The 14874-nt window shown below is 40.4% G+C and overlaps 1 protein-coding gene across 4 annotated transcripts in view; it reads right to left on the minus strand.

Moving 5' to 3' along the window:
* Window positions 1-14874, minus strand: part of LOC144685809 (peroxisome proliferator-activated receptor gamma coactivator 1-alpha-like) — a 150575-nt gene that overhangs the window by 134825 nt on the left and 876 nt on the right. The gene's annotated exons all lie outside the window — the stretch shown is intronic.

Below are 14874 nucleotides of genomic sequence, written 5' to 3' on the forward strand. Positions count from 1 at the left end.
TAAACATATCAAAGATTGCAATGTTATTCAGCTGAATCATCTAATGTCTACAAAAATACTACAGTTGGGTAAATTTCATTTGAAAATGTTTGCAATGGCTACATCCATAGTACTGCAAGAAAATATTATACTGATTAAATAGCCTGGTAATCTGGCAATCAACGACAAAACATGAATGATTTCTATAAGTTATCCACCCCGAACAGATGCATATTCCTGGTTATATCCCATTACAGTACACAGTTTATTTATGTACAGGACAACCTCCTCCCCGATTAGAAATTCCCATGAGAAAAGATCTCTCTCAAATAAAACCTCCTGTAGAAATCACTGAACTCCCTACTCCCAAGCATATCACACAGGAGAAACACAATCTCTTTCTCTCTATCTCTTCCAAACTGAATCTTTCAGTATTCTTTTTTCTTTATTCTTTCACGAGATGTGGACGTCGCTGGCAAAGCCAGCATTTGTTGCCTATTCCCAATTGCTCTTGAACTGAACATTTCAGAGGGCAATTAAGAATCAACCACATTGCTGAGGGTCTGGAGTCACATGCAGGCCAGACCAGGTATGGACAGCAGATTTCCTTCTCTAAAGAACATTAATGAACCAGATGATAGTTTCATGGTCAGCATTACTGAACCGAGCTTTATAATTCCAGATTTATTAATTGAATTCAAATCCCACTAGTTGCTGTGGTGGGGTTTGAACCTATGTGCTCAGAGCATTAGCCTGGGCCTCTGGATAATAGAGGTATTACCACAATGCTACCATCTATACATGTATATATTTTTTGTTAAAAGAAAATCAGGAGCAAGCTAATGCAAATGTCAATCCTGAACTAGTCCTTCAATGCTTTAGACATTTATGTAGATCTTGATCTACTGGTTGTCGTCCTACAACCTACACAAGTTATTAAAATTTAGCAATCTGATGTCCCATCAGCCAGCTGCTTACAGCATTCTTAGAATGCAAGTACATCAGATCACTATATTTCTCCAAAAACATAAAATGCACAAATTTTAAAACGGCCACAGTTATTGTCAGTGTTAAAACGATGAAAATGCCTGAATGATATTGCAGTAGTAAGGTACTACCTTCAGCAAATGATCTTGAAAGAGCTTCACTTAAAATTAGGGATAGGCTATTCAGGAATAAAATCAGGATGCACTTATGTTGCACAAAATATAGTGGAAACAAGGAATTTTCTCCCCAAAAGGCTGTAGGTTCTAGGTCAACTTTAAGTTTTAAGACAGATTGACAGATTTTTATGAGTAAAGGTATCAAGAGATATGGATCAAAGATGAGAAAGTGGAGTTAAGGCACAGATCAGTCATGATCTAACTGAATGTGGAAACAAGCTTAAATGGCTCACTGGGCTATTCCTGTTTCTACATAATAATAGCACTATAAGATTACTTTGTACTCGTATTTATGGGTTTGATGCAAATTTATCCCCATTACCTCTTAGTAGCAAGTTCCTGATAAAGTGATTGAAAGGGCACAGGGTAAATGTAAGGCATTTCTTCAGATATGGGGAGAAAACTTGTCACCATCCAAATGACTAGCACACAACAATTACTTCATAAACATTATCTGCCATAGGTTTAGGAGCAGCTTCACAACAGGCTCTTTTATATGAGAAATGAGGCCTAGAAAAGAGGGGGGAGAAATGAAAAAAAAACAGAAAGGGAAGTGTGTGTGGAAGTTTTAGATGGTTGTGGGAATAATGTTACTTGAAATGCTGACCCATTTTTGCTAACAAAAGAGATGGTCAAGTGGGTTAGATGCCAGAACAGAGTACTAAAATAACAGTTCCCTCTGTTGGCAGTAGAGAGTCATATGTGTAACGAGTTTAGGCAATCTTAATTTAGTTGCCAGTTGGCAAAGATCTGGTCACAAATCACCCCTAATTTGGCTCTTATTAGTAATGTCTTTCAGGCAGCCCAAAGGTTAGTTGTGGACAATGCAAAAACACCATTGTGGCAAGTGAGTTTGAGGTTGGAAGCTTTGCCCGGAATTATGGCAGCATTGTGGTTATGTTACTGGACTAACAATCCAGAGACATGAGTTTAAATCCCACAACAGCAGCTGGAAAACTAAAATTCAATTAATTAAATAAATCTGGAATCAAAATCCAGCATAAGTCATGCTGACCATGTCAACATAAAAACCTATCTGATTCACTAATGTCCTTTAGGGAGGGAAATCTACCAACCTTACCTGGTCTGGTCTCGACATCATGCCAGACCAACAGCAGTGTGGTTAATTATTAACTGCACTCGGAATTACTTGGCGAGCCACTCAGTTGTACAGGCATGAACAATAAATGCAGTTCTTGCCAGGAATGCCCATATCCCATCAATGAATGAAAAAAATTGGCTGTGCTCCGTTTGACCTGGGAGTGCTTGATACTGATTTGGGAAATAAGGAGTGTTCCGTTCCCCAACATTGGCATCTTGCTCTTTAGCACAAAATAAATTAAATTTAAAACATGTATAAATTCAAACTGTGGTAATCTAAAAGAACAGTATGAAGAGCTTTTATCTATCACAGCTTCTCTCTTCTCACGAGGAAGCAAGCATTTGAAACTAAGAGATCTTCTCTAATGGCTATGTGTAAAAACACTATTGTTTGGTGTTCAGTAATAGGCAGGAAATACCCAGGTCCAATTCCCATCTGTGCTAAATTAACTCATTTCACCAGTATAATTTCCTCAGCACCCTGGATTGGTATGGAAGAAAGTCATGGCTCCCCGATATACAAAGACTTTTCCTGTTATTTTTGTGAACTTCAAATGAGGACAAGGTTAGTTTTAGCTGTGATTCCCAAAGTCAAATAGCGCTATCAATACCCAAGATATTTTCAGATCTGAAAGTAGTCAGTGGTGAAACAACAACAACTTGCATTTATAGAGCATCTTAAACATAGTAAAATGTCCAAAGGCGCTTCATTGGAGCATTATCAAACACACCATACAAGAAGATATTAGGACAGGTCATGAGGTACATTTTAAGGAGTGTCTTAAAGGAGGAAAGAGAGGTAGAGAGGCAGCGAAGGTTAGAGGCAATTCCGGAGCCTAGTGGCTACACAGCTGAAGGCACGGTGAGCTATGGTAGATATGCAAGAGGCCAGGATGAGAGGAGCATAGAGTTCCAAGAGTTTTGGGGCTTGAGGAGGTTACAGAGACTAGGCGTGGTCAGCCCTTGCACTATCCAATCATGATTAGGCCCCTTCAGGAGCGGATAGAATTAAATGAAAACATTAAAAGCATATTGCTACATACATTATGAGAAAGAATCCGACCACTAAGGAGATGGCAAGTCAAAATACTTACCAGACATTTAGTGGAAACACCAGGAACAAAAGTTGTCACTGTCCTTACTGATGTTGCAATATATCCACTACAAGGTAGGTAATTATGTAGGGAATAAATATTACTTCATGGAAAAATGACAACAGATTTTCATAGTATGAACAGTGCAATGAATGCTTACCATATATTAACTATGTGACAATGTATTGCTCTGTTCATGAAAATCTTACAGTTATAACCAGACAGCACCTGATACAATGAAACATTTGTGGTGACAGCTAACCTTTCATTAGGAAGTGATCCCAAGAATGAAATGAAAGAACATGCATTGGTATAGCACCTTATTATGTCCTGCAGACATCCCAGAACTACTTCAGACACTATTGATGAAAACAGATTTGGTGGACTTAAACCCACAATTTGTTTTTCCTTTTGTCCTCAGGGTGATGACAATGTTGGCAAGTCCACATTCACTGTCAATTCTTAGTTGTCTTATGAAGGTGGGTTCCACCATCATCAGTTCTCGCAACTTACTGACAGTTTAAAATTTCACAGCAATGGAGAAAATTTCAACTATAATAAATGTCCAACATTCATGTATCATAGCATTGATTACTTGTACAGTACTTTTATAATTGTGCATATGTTGAACAGCACGGAACATGGCTTCTTGGTCAGGAAGCTTACAGCTTTGAAAGAAGCAGGTCCTGTTAAAAAAAACTCAGGTAAAGAAAGAAGTCTGAAGCTGTGCTGAAATGACATTCAACACGTGATCCAGTACGTAGTTTTAGATACCTAATAACCGTTTTTAAAATTATTGCTGAAGGCATGGTTTTGTTTGAAGTATTCAGTAAGAAATAGTGTCAAGAACATGACTTAAAATAAAGCAATCTTGTGTTATAGTGCATTGCTGAATGTTTAGTATCAAATATTCCTTCACTCTGACTTCCTGCTCATAACTGGCCTGTTTGGCAGAGGTACAGAGCATAGGAATTGCACGGTGCTACCCTACAGGGAGTTCAAGGAAAGTAAGGCCAGCTACATAGAGGCACCAACAGGGACTGACAAACAGGTTATTCATTCTACACTCCACCTGCACCCCCCCACCCACTCCTGCAACACAAGAAGAAAATAACTAACAAAGGCATGTCAGAAACTTGGTTTGGGGGGACGGGGGGTGGGGGGCGTTGGAAACAGGGAATTTGAATTTTTCAATAAAATAATTGTCACTTTACTTCCTTTGCAGCTGACAATGTTACTGTTGGTCATACAAATGTCAAAGTGCACACCTCTGCATCTTAATGATTATCATACAACCGAAAATCATTACTTCTAAACACAGGAATCAATGAACTAGTAATAGTCACTTCCAATAAATTTTGCTGTACCATGCTCTTAGCTTCATGCTATTAGAGATTTGTGCAAAACATAGGTACGCATGTCTAACAAAGATGCAGTTAAATGGAACAATAACTTGTTCTGTGTAGCACCTTTAATGTGGTGAAATGTCCCAATGTATTTCACAGGAGGGTTGCCAAGAAATATTTGATACCGAGCCCCACAAGGAGGTATGCAGCTGCTGGCCAAAAGCTTGGTAAAAGAGGCAGGTCCAGAGTGTCTTAAAAGAGGAATGTGAGGAAGGCAGGTGAAGAGCTTTGTGGGGGTGGGAGCGGGGGAGGGAGTTGCTATTCCAGAGTGTAGGGCCTTGGCAAATGAAGACAGAATCGCCAATGGTGGAGTGATTAAAATCAGGGATGCTTCAGAGACCAGACGTGGAGAAGTGCAGATATTCCAGAAGGCCGTAGGTCTGTGAAAAATTAGAGAGGTAGGAAAGGGAGAAGCCATGGAGGAGCTTAAAAACAGAAATGAACATTTTAAAAATCGAGGTGTTGCTTAACCGGAAACCAATATATGTCAGCGAGTAGAGAGTTGATGGGTGAACTTGCTGCAAATTAGGACATGGCCAGTAGATTACCTCAACTTTATGGAGGGTAGAACATGGGAGGTCAGCCAGAAGTGCACTGGAATAGTCAAGTCTGAATGTAACAAAAGCATGGATGAGAAGAACAACCAAAAATGGAGATAAGAACTGTGGAAAGAATTTTTTGACGATATCTAGGATTCCTTGATCTGCCAGAGCATATATGGAATAAGTGTGGTCAGCAGACTAGTATGGCACATGATCAAACTGCATACAGAACACTTATGCAACACAGCTGCAACAGACTTCCAAACTAAAGGAGTTGTCAGTCACATGTTCATACCACAATACATCCACTGTATTGAATGCCAAAAACAAACTAAACAGGACTGTCTCAATCCCTAAATCGATTGTGAAACTGGGTAAAATAGGGAAGCAGGGATCTGCTCCTACAGGTAATATTTACTAATTAATACACTATTATTATCCCCTTTGTAAAAAATTGTATGTCAGTCTCTTTTAATCCTTTTCAAACTCATGTTGCAACAAATCATTATCAAGGCTTTGATGTCAGCATTTGAGGAAGAAAAGACAGGCTCCCACTACTTCTGAAAACTGCTTGTGCAAGCCGAATTATATTTCTATTTCCTTGTACAAGCCAAATTATATTTCTATTTCCTTGTACAAGCCAAATTATATTTCTATTTCTAAAGCAGCAGATGCACATTATACCACTTTTATGATGCAATGCAACTATTGGTTAAAACACTCTTCTTCTTCAGGTAGCATCTTCAATTATTTGAGGATCATTGAACCACAGGGCAGGGCGATAAGGCAGGCCCAAGTCTACCCCAGCTGGAACAGGGATCAAACCTGCACTGTTGCTGTTATTCTAAAACACACACTAACTGTCTAGCTAAGCTAACTAGCCCTTCAAAAGCATTTTAGTGACCCAAATAAACTCAATTAGCTGGGTCTCTATACTTTAGGGATGCTTCAGTTGGGGGCGATTTGATCAAGATTTATAAAACAATGAAGGGGCTAGATTATGTGTATGTAGACTAATTATTTAGACTGTATAGGTTAGCAATGACCAAGAGTCACACTTTCAAGTTATGTGAGGGCTGAACTAGGTTCGATGTTGGACAGCTCTTCTTTTCCCAGCAATTACTTGACCTGTGCAATTGTTTGCTGGCTCATCCAGGGAATAGTGATTAGCTGTATTCCAAGAGCTGGCCTTGTTTTTAGCTGAGGTGAAGATCATCTCATGCAATTAGGTGGTTCATAATGTAAGTCAGGACTAATGTGGTATCTTGGACTAGCTCTAATCGCCTCAGGGAGTGGAGGCAAATTTTCCAGTTTTTGTTCCCCCAATTAACTGGGCTTGAATGTTTTTTTTCTTGCTTCTCCCAAAAGAACACACGGGCCCGGGTGGGTTGAAAAGTATATGCATTATGATGCATAGGTCTCACAACTGTGTGGCCAGATGGACGGAGCAATAGGTCTTTTCCTGTCTAACGCTTCAACATGTTCATAAATATAACTCTGCAAGAGAAGCTGAGACCAATTAAGTCTCAGAATTCATTGGATTTAGAAATTGTGCTAACAACTAAAATGAATGCCCCAACAACATGCCTTCACCTCATTCTTAGAAGAGCAATCAAGGTACTCCGCTGTGAGCTTTGTCACTCCCTGTAACTATCCTTAGGCCCTCAGAGTAAAATTGTCAATTGTGTGATGATCTGATGCCTGTGCCAAGAAATCTCTGAACTAACATCACATTGAACACAAGCCAAACTTCCTCTCCCCTACTCTGCACCTGTGAAATTTGGGTGAAGTACCCTCAATTTTTCACACTTTTCACAAATTTGAATCTTAATCTTCCATGGATTTGGATGCAAGTATTTTAAACCTTCTTTTCAAGCAGATTACGGAGAAGAATATAGAGACCCAACTATTTTCAATATAACTTCCTTTTATGTGACATACATTAAAAAAGTGGCTTTTACATTATAGGCCTAGAATGCTTGAGCAAATGGTCACTCAAATTTCTTGGCAGTCACTGTAACTATCCCAACCTAAGTTTCTCTGACTGAGTTAAGCAATATGTTACCTGATACATTATGCATTAGTCTAAATTGTTTCAAGAACATTTGAGAATTCATTATGGATTCAATGATCTCTCTGACCTTTGAAACCTATCTGTCCATCAGTGTATTGATGTAGTAATTCCTCCAAGATGATTTCAAACTGCATTTCACAACCTGAATATGCCATTTAAAATCTGTTGCACGGCACGACTGACAGTATTCAAATGTGAATGCAGATGCGTTGCTGGAATCCTAGGGTATGCTCGCACCAAGTCTCACTCACCCATCATTCCTGTTCTCACTAACCCACACTGAATCCCAGTTAAGAAATGCCTTAATTTTAAAAATCCCATCCTTGTTTTTAAATCTCTCCATGGCCTCGCACCCCACCCCCAATCTTGAATAACCTCTAGCTCTACAACCTCCAAAATACTTGAAGAACTCCTCCAACTCTAGTCTCTTGAGAATCTCCAATTTTAATTGCTCCACTGGTGTCCTTCAGCTGCCAAGGCCCTAAGCTCTGGAATTCCTTTCCTGAACCTCACTGCCTCTCTTCCTCTCTCCTCCTTTAAGACACTCCTTAAGACCTACCTCATTGGCCAGACTTTTGGTCACCTGCCCTAATATCTCAGTTTGAGGCTTGGGAAAATTTTGTTTGGCAATTCTCCTGTGAAGTGCTAAAGGTAATATAAGTTGTTATTTTTGTTGTGGCTGTGGCAAAATTAAGTCCTTTAGCTCATCATTCTTTTTTTCCATAATAGCAAATATATGAACCAAGAAAAGGTAAATTTTCATGTACTCAAGAACTGCCTTCAAAGAGAACGTTTCGGCAAAACAAATACTCTCCATTTGCCTGGGTGAGTGCGGGTCCAACAACATTCAAGAAAATTGATACCATCCAGGATGAAGCAGCCTGCTTGATTGGCACCCAATTCACCACCTCAAACATTCACTCCCTCCACCACTGGTGCACAGTGGCAGCAATGTGTACCATCTACAAGATGCACTGCAGTAACTCACCAAGGTTCCTTTGACAACACCTTCTGAACCCACGATCTCTACCACCTAGACGGATAAGGACAGCAGACACATGAGAACACCGCCACCAGGAAGTTCCGCTCCAAGCCACACACCATCCCAGTTTGGAACTATGTTGCCGTTCCTTCACTATCGCTGGGTCAAAGCCCTGGAACTCCCTTCCTAACTGCAGGTGTACACTAGATGGACTGTAGTGATTCAAGAAGGTAGTTCGGTACCACCTTCTCGAGGGCAATTAGAGACAAGCAACAAATGCTGGCCTTGCCAGCCACACTCTCATCCCATGAAAGAATAAAAAAAACTGAAGCATGGAGCTACCTACCTCACCTCAGTTTTTGCAGTATTGAGATGTATAGCAAGCTACCCATATTTACCCCAGAAAACACCCACAACAGGGTAGTGCATTCCACTCATCCACAACTGTGGCATGTTTAATCCAATTGTGTCACATGCAAGCTGCCATCAAAACATCGAGGCTATCGTATACACACTTCCTTCATCTAGCAACATGAACATCATATGCATACCAAGAAGCACGTTAAATTTTGGATGAGATGAGAGACATATAAAAGCTATAATCCAGTGACATAACACTTCAGAAAATTCATTATTATAACAGAGCCAGAAGAGATCACAAATGGTTAATTGCAGAACTGAACTAGTAAACTTTCCACACAGATAACCAGAAAGTCAGACATAATCACATGCTCTTTCTGTATTTTGAATTAAAGCCATCTACAGTGAAGGTATATAGAAAGTTGGACAAACAAATCAATTCTTTTTCATCTTGTCTTTCAATTATTTCACCTAAATTACACAGAAGTGGCAGTAGGTGTATTTGTTTTGTTTGTCTGTGGTGCAAACCTCTGGGCTCCCCTGCCAGATATCACAACAAAAACAACCTGCCACTATGTTAAAGTCTACTCATGGACAAAAAAAACCCTCAAAAGCTAGTACATCTAGATCAGGAAAACAAAAGTAATTGTTTAACTAGGCAAAAACATAAATTACTAAAAGTTTGATACTGATACTGCTATTACTCATCATGACTCATAATAAGTAAAAGTTGGTAACAATCCCCTTCTTCATACATGTTATTCTTCTTGGTTCCAGATTGTCTAATGAGCCGTGTGTAGTGTTATGGTTCCTAGGCCCCCTACTGGTGTTGCTTCCAACTGATCTAGTTTCTACTTTTATGGTAAATTAAGTAGGGCAGAGAACTTGCTGACGGTGGAGAAGCAATTCAAATCTGTAGCAGTGCATGTTAGGAAGTGTGATACAGGTTTGTATTTTAGTGGAACAACTTTCTTAGCATTTCCTGTTTCTATCACTAAGATATCAGAGGTCACTTATATGCAGGACCTACTTGGTGCCTCTAAATCATTAATCATTTCCATCTCAACCCAGCTGCAGTGTGATTTAATACAGCTTTAAACTGCAGTCTGGTCAACTTTGAAGTCACTTGCTTTGTGAAACAATGAGGAAAATTTTTGTATATTTTATTAAACAGTAGGCCTACTGGTTGCTAGTGTAGCTGCAATGCCACATGCTTTACTGAGTTGACTGGTAAACAATGTCCTGCAAGAGAATCTACTCTGTATTGCAGTGGTTGTGAAGGTGCTCTCTGATAAATTTGGAAAGAACGGTATAAAATAAATTGGTACAGAGTAAAAAAAGTATATGAGTAAGAGTGCTTCAGAGCTCCAACAGCATATCCAAAGTCCTGCTAAGTTTCACCAACTCATCATGCCAGTGACCTCCATTGACTTCCTGATCCTGGCACACAAATCAAAATCCTCATCCTGATTTACAAATTCCTGGAAAGCCTCATCCCATCCTACTTGGAAAGCACCCTGCAATCCCATGTCCCAGCTTGCACCCACCACTGAGTCCAAACTCCAGGGGATTCTCCCCTCCACTGATAACTGAGCCTTCACAACCCTGCATTATGTTCCCAAACCCTTGCACCTTGCTATATCTCTCCACTCAAAACCTCCTCAAATTCTCTCTTTTTAACTGCAACTTTGGTCACCTCGCATAAACCTTCTTTGCCAATTTCTAGCCAAGAGTCCATTGTCTCCCATTTACATCTTAGAATGTTAAAGGTTCTAAGGGTGAGTTATTATTTATTCCACGTGTTAGCTATTTGGGAAAATACTGAATTTGATGCTAGGCATTCATACTCAGACAACTTTGCACAGCTGAATAAATAGCAGGGAGGAATTAGCCTACTTCTAGAGGCGTGGGTGTACAAGAACAAGCAATGTGGGATCTTAGCAATATTACCTTGCCATGAAATTGAGTTGCTGCCCAATCAGTGATTTAGAAAAAGGTACTAATGCAACATCATCCATCTTTTTAGGCTAGTGTGCCTTAACATGTATTTGGGGGGAGGGGAGGAGGGGAGAGGGGGGGAGGGGGGGAGGAGGGGGAGGGGAGGAAGGGAGATGGGGAGGAGGGGGGAGGGGAGATGGGGAGGAAGGGGGAGGGGAGATGGGGAGGGGAGATGGGGAGGGGAGATGGGGAGGAGGGGGGAGGGGAGATGGGGAGGAGGGGGGAGGGGAGATGGGGGGGAGGGGAGATGGGGAGGAGGGGAGATGGGGAGGAGGGGAGATGGGGAGGAGGGGAGTGGTCACAAAGGCATAGATTGCCTAGTATATTTCCAGCTCTAAGCATAGTTTTTGCACTCAGATGAACATTAGACCATAAGACCATGTTGGACACATGTATATAATCCATGTTTATTGTAGTGAGAGCTGGGATTCACAAGTGCAGCAGGATTGCAGCTTCTTTTTTGCAAGTGTAAGCTACAGCAAGGTTTAAATACAGGGGTCTTATTCTCCAGGGAAGACACTTGGTAAGCAAAGGGGTGAATCTGAAAGGATTGTGATGCTAAATAAAATTCTTCTGATCTCCCACAGTAGGTATGCTCTCCTAATCATTGAATCCTAGGATCATGGCACCTTCTCGCAATCACTGCTTGTGACAGTTGTTAGGGTCAGCCTCTATATTTTTGCCCATTCCTCCTCAGCAATCTGATGGCCTCTTTGCAGTTCCAGGCTTCTGTTCAAACTTTCCACGTTGGCAGTTGACAGCAGATGAACATAGTTCTGAGGATGAAGATGTGCTTCTGTGCCCTTTTTAAAGAATGTAGGGCCACAGAATACAATCTGGAGTTTTTGGGTGGTGTACCCATAAGAAACTCATACAGAAATTGCTAGAATCATTTATTAAGCTGGTTATAGCTGGGCATTTAGAAAATCCTAATGCAATCAGGCAGAGTCAACATGGTTTTGTGAAAGGGAATCATGCTTTAACTATTTTGAGTATTGCTGAAAAATGACATTTTGTCAAAGCTTTTTGTCTTGCACTCATCAGCGCATTCGCAAGAATATCAATGTCAGGGGAAGCAACAACTTTATACTGTACTCTCTTCTCATACACTCTCATGGGATATGTGTGTTGCTGGGAAGGCCAGAATTTGTTGCTTGTCTCTAATTGCCCTCGAGAAGGTGGTACTGAACCACCTTCTTGAATCACTGTAGTCCACCTGATGTACACCGACAGTTAGGAGGGAAGTTCCAGGACTTTGACCCAGCGATAGTGAAGGAACGGCGACAGAGTCCCAAGCCAGGATGGTGTGTGACTTGAAGACAAAAAGCTTTGACAAAATGTCAGTTTTCAGCAATACTCAAGTTCTGTACTACCATACGACTATTTAACTAATTTATTAAAGTTCTTTGAGGAAGTAACAAGTAAGGTAGATAAAGAGGAAACTGTAGATATGGTGTACCTAGATTTCTAAAAGGCGTTTGATAACTTTGCCACATCACAAGAGCTCATGGTGTAGGGAGCAACACATTAGCATGGATAAAGGATTGGTTAGCTAACAGGAAACAGAGTACGGATAAGTGGGTCTTTTTTGGGTTGGCAAGCTGTAACTAGTGGGGTGCCACAAGGGTGCTAGGGTCTCAACTATTTACAATCTATATTAATGACTCAGATGAAGGGACCAACTGTATGGTAGCTAAATTTGCCAATAAAACCAACATAGGTAGGAAAGGAAATTGTCAAGAGGACTAAAGTCTATAAAGGGATATAGGTAGGTTAAATGAATTGGCAAAAATTTGGCAGATGGAGTACAATGTGGAAAAGTGAACTTGTCCAATTTGGCAGGAAGAATAGGAATGCAGCATACTGTTTAAATGGTGAGCGATTTCAGAGCTCAGAGGAACATAGGGATCTGGGTGTTCTGGTATCATGAATCACAAAAAATTAGTATGTGGTACAGCAAGTGAATAGGTAGACAAACGGAATGTTAGTGTTTACTGCAAGGAGAATGGAATATAAAAGTATGAATTTTACTGCAGCTGTACAGGGCCTTGGTGAGACTACATCTGGAATACTGTGTAGTTTTGGTCTCCTTATTTGAAAAAGGATATAATTGCGTTAGAAACAAGTTCAGAGAAGGCTCACTCTGCTCATTTCTGAGATGAGGGGCTTATCTAATGAAGAAAGGTTTAACAGGTTGGGCCTATACCCACTGGAGTTTAAAAGAAAGAAAGGTGATCTTATTCAAACATGTAAGATCCTGAGGGGACTTGATGGAGTGACTTTCAAGGGGATGTTTCCTCTTGTGAGGGAGACTAGAACTAGGGGATACAATTTAAGAATAAACGGTCTCCCATTTAACATGGAGATGAGGAGAATTTTTTTCTCTCAGAGGGTCATTAGTATGTGGAATTATCTTCCCCAGGAAGCAGTGGAGACTGGGTCATTGAATTTATTCATGTCTGAGTTAGATAGGTTTTTGATAGACTAGCGACTCATGGGTTGGGGTTTGGGGTTGGGGGGCAGACAGAAAAGCGGAGTTGAAACCAGCCAGATCAGCCATGATCTTATCAAATGGCAGAGCAGGCTCGAAAGGCCGAATGGCCTACTCATGCTCCCAAGTCCTTTATGACAAAGTAGCAAACTAGGTCAAGGAGTAAAAGTTAAAATTTGTGCACAAGCTGTTGGAATGTCATTATCTGATTTGTGAAGCAGTTTATTGATTCTGCTGAAGCTGTTCTCATGCCAGGTTCTGCATCCACTTGTGATATTTCTGGGAACTTCCATTAGCAGACAGCCAACATGGAAAAGGTATTTTCAGCAAGATACAGTCTTCTTACCTGGGCTTTCATATTAGTATTACTATTGATGTTTCTAGATCTCTGACACATTTTTCTGGGAATATATGAATAAATAACAAGTTGTTCAAGAGGGTTGGCAATGAGTCTACAGTGTTTATGTCCAGTCAAAGTTCACTTTTCAACATTTTATCAACAGATCTTAAGGAAACCACTTGATATGTAATTTATTTACCAGTAAAAGACCTTACCTAATGCAATATTTTACTTAAAAGTGCAATCTTTCTCAGTTTAGTTAATATCTGATACATTACGTGGTAATTTCAGGATCTTTTTCCCCCAAAGCGATTAAAGATGTTATCTGCTTATTCCTGAGCATGAAACTCTTGCTCCTGACTTTGTTACTCTGCCTATATCAGTATTAACGTGTACATTAACAATGAATGTTTCAATAAGAAATGACTGCAGATACTGTTATTGCTTCTCTCAGCTGGTTACAACCCATATGCAACTATAACCAAAAATAGCTTTGTAACACTAGATGGCAGTGTCAAGGGTCACACTGAGGTGATCCATTAAAGAGCTTTGGCACATCCTATCCTAAAACCGTAAATATATCAGGCCAGACGCTGGAAAGTTATAATGTGTCAAAAAAATACTCACTCATTATACGCAATGGAATTTCTCGGTTTCATTTTGCATTTGAATTCGCTCTTTGCGAAGAGCCATAAAACAGCATTTACAAGTTTGATTGAGCATTTTAAATGAATGACCTTTAATGGCTGATCGTCTGACATAACCGCAGACATTTACAACAGTTGACATTCTGTAATCAAAATAAGAGGTTTGTCTTTTTTTAATCTCTGCAAAGTAAGCTCCTCTAAGTGGTCACACTGCTTGAGATGCGCAGCGAGAGGTGCCAAAAATGCAGTGCCAACGGGTTCGTTCTGGCTTCCCAGTAGTAGAGCAGAGACGTCAGCACTGGTCGGTGCAGCGAGTCCTCATGTGATACCTTATCAAACAGTCTTTCATAACCCGTGCTCGCAGCCTTTACGCAATGTACATGATATAGTATTCAAACAATATTCTAAATAGTATTCGCATTTCTCGGGGTTTTCTTTGGGGTGGTGGGGGAGTGTCATGACGATTCATTGCAGATTAAAATGCAAGGAAAAGAAATCCCTTGCAGCAATGGTATATATTTTTTAAACGCATTATGAATCACATACAAGAAACTGCCCAAGTTCTTAACTACGTGCATATTCGGGATCAGCAAAGTGAGATGCTTGTCCCCGCCAGGGATTCTGGAAGGAAACGGGATTCAGGGTTAAACGCGCCTTGAGAAGAGAACGGCGCGAGTTTGGGCAAAAAAAAAATAAC

This window comes from Cetorhinus maximus, chromosome 10 (assembly GCF_964194155.1).
Source record: "Cetorhinus maximus chromosome 10, sCetMax3.hap1.1, whole genome shotgun sequence".
NCBI classification, from domain to species: domain Eukaryota; kingdom Metazoa; phylum Chordata; class Chondrichthyes; order Lamniformes; family Cetorhinidae; genus Cetorhinus; species Cetorhinus maximus.